Source organism: Limulus polyphemus, unplaced genomic scaffold, assembly GCF_000517525.1.
Source record: "Limulus polyphemus unplaced genomic scaffold, Limulus_polyphemus-2.1.2 Scaffold1051, whole genome shotgun sequence".
NCBI lineage: Eukaryota > Metazoa > Arthropoda > Merostomata > Xiphosura > Limulidae > Limulus > Limulus polyphemus.
This window is the reverse complement of record NW_013666661.1, coordinates 5,738-8,964: the sequence shown is the minus strand read 5'-3', so window position 1 is coordinate 8,964 and position 3,227 is coordinate 5,738.

Sequence of the window (3,227 nt, the reverse complement as noted above, 5' to 3'; positions counted from 1 at the left end):
TAGCTTTGTGATTCACAACAAACACACAAATCCATTTTCACAGGTGTTACTCATCCATTGATAGAAGCAGTTAACTCCAACGTCTTAACATTTGAGAAAGTTTAAAACAACTGACGTATTAATTAATGAAACAACAGCACTCCCTGTCGACCATAAAAATATACTATTTCACAGTTAAAACATGGACTGTTTCAGTAGTTTTATTTCTAAGCTTAGTTTTAAAATTTCGCAGTTATATGCTATTCTAGTTCGTTGTCATTATTTCAGTAGTCAAACTACGTACGAATTACATCATCGAGACAGTTTTCATGTGTTATCAGTGTTGTTGACCGCACGTGTTTCATCAGTAATTTTGTTAAAGATAAGAAATAGAAGAATAAAGTAAAATAAAAAAATTATTTATCATCATTTATTACCTTTAGTGTACGAAACTTATTTGACAGAATTCCTTTCGCGATGATTGTTTGTTTTGAGTTTCGCGCAAAGCTACACGAGGGTTATTTGCGCTAGCCGTCCCTAATTTAGCAATGTAAGACTAGAGGGAAGGCAGCTAGTCATCACCACCCACCGCCAACTCTTGGGCTACTCTTTTACCAATGAATAGTGGGATTGACCGTCACATTATAACGACACCACGACTGAAAGGGCGAACATGTTTGGTGAGACGGGGATTCGAACCCGCGACCCGCAGATTGCGACTTTAGCGCCCCTAACCACCTGGCCATGCCGGGCCCCTTTCGCGATAAATAAATAAACTTTGTTCATTTATTACTTACAGTGCAGACAATATTTCTAATGCACAACGCCCTCTATAGTTTTATTCTAAAATAATCACAACCCTAAAAATTCGACAATTCAATATCGTCGCCTAAACAGTACGGATTCAGCCAAACTTGTATCAAATAAATTCTCCTAAACAGCAAATGATTCTAAGTTTCTATCAAAAAATTCTATATGTGACTAGAATGAGTTCGATTGAATACATGGAACGGATTCAGCCAAACTTGAATCAAATAAATTCTCCTAAACATCAAATGATTCTAAGTTTCTATCAAAAAATTCTATATGTGACTAGAATGAGTTCGATTGAATATATGGAACGGATTCAGCCAAACTTGAATCAAATAAATTCTCCTAAACAGCAAATGATTCTAAGTTTCTATCAAAAAATTCTATATGTGACTAGAATGAGTTCGATTGAATACATGGAACCGTCTTTCAGAACGTGCAAACCAAACTTGCTGGCAGAGTGAATTGAAAGTTAGTCCTAGTTCGAAGACAGGAGTGTAAAAAAAAAGGTTATTGATAGATTAAAGTGTTATTTCTTTCACAAACTACCGAGCATTTCGAAGTTGATAAAGGCTATATCAGTTCTCGGGGATTTAATGTAAGTTATAGTGAAGTAGCTTCTGCGTGTGTGTGCATGTTGTGATAGGATAGAGTCGGTTTAATCTTACTGAGAGTACGTTGTACGGGGATTAGTAGCTTCCTTAATTGAATCGCAGTGCCTTTCGGCGTCTGTTCAAGTGACAGAAAGCCCGTAAAACCACAAATTTAATCTTGCTTGCGATGACGGTTTCAACGGTAAGTGTGAAGATGGCTTAATCTCACCATGAGATCGGAAGCGTAAAAGTTGACGCCCCTTTTCCACGCCTCCATATCTTTTGCAATTATACGACGGTAACTGTTGCCATGGGAGCAGAGGGGGCTATAATACATTCTCTAATGATGCTGTAAACGTAAAGTTTTTGGCGATGTATTTCGATGTCTTAACACGGTAGCAATTGTACCCAAACACTAAATTATATGTTTAAATTTAGTGATCTGAGTAGATGATGAAGAGAAAGAACACTCAAAATCAGAAGCGTTCATAATTCCCACTTAGTTTTCCCTCAGTTTATAGGCCCTAAATAATGACTAACCTCAGAACAACAGACTTCTGCACTTGCGTAGTTTGATTATTAAAGGATGTCACTTCTGAAAATCTGTTTCCATCTCTCAAAATGCTTGTTGTTGGTTTTGGTTTTCTTCGGATACTTTGCAAAACAAAAACACTATATTATATCTGATGAAACACCAGACTCCAACAAATAATAAAAGTGATATCAGTTTCATGCAAATAATGAAGATAAACAGTTGATCTGGAAACACCAGACTTTAACAAGTAATAAAAGTGATAATAGTTTCATGTAAGTAACGAAGATAAACAGTTGATCTGGAAACACCAGACTCCAACAAGCAATAAAAGTGATACCAATTTCATGTAAGTATCGAAGATAAGCAGTTGATCTGGAAACACCAGACTCCAAAAAATACCAGAAGTAATAACAGTTTTATGTAAATATGAAGATAAACAGTTGATCTGGAAACACCAGACTCCAACAAGTAATAAAAGTGATAAAAGATTCATGTAAGTAACGAAGATAAACAGTTGATCTGGAAACACCAGACTCCAACTAACAGAAGTGATAACAGTTTGATGTAGATTATGAAAATAAACAGTTGATCTGGAAACGCCAGACTCCAACTAACAGAAGTGATAACAGTTTGATGTAGATAATGAAGATAAACAGTTGATCTGGAAACACCAAACTCCAACAAATACCAGAAGTGATAACAGTTTTATGTAAGTAATAAAAATAAACAGTGAGAAAAACATTACACCAAAATATGTATGCATAACTTCTTATGCATGAACAACTAAAGTATGTAATACACGTATATATTCTGATGCATGCAACAATACCACAGTAATATATGTATAACACCTCATTCATCAAACAATATTCTGGGTAATATATTTATCTGATGCATGGAACAATACCACAGTAATATATGTATAACACCTCATTCATCAAACAATATTCTGGGTAATATATTTATCTGATGCATGGAACAATACCACAGTAATACATGTATAACATCTGATACACGAAACAATATCTCAATAAATATATGTATAACTTCTCACGTATAAAAATATACCATGGATAAGAAATGTCTAACTTCTGATACACGAAACAATGATATAAGTAATATACGTATAATGTCTCATTCACGAAACGATATCATAGGTAATACTTGTAAAACTTCTGATACACGAAACAATAATCTAAGTAATATACGTATAATGTCTCATGCACGAAACGATATCATAGGTAATACTTGTAAAACTTGGTAATACTTGTAAAACTTCTGATACACGAAACAATAATCTAAGTAATATA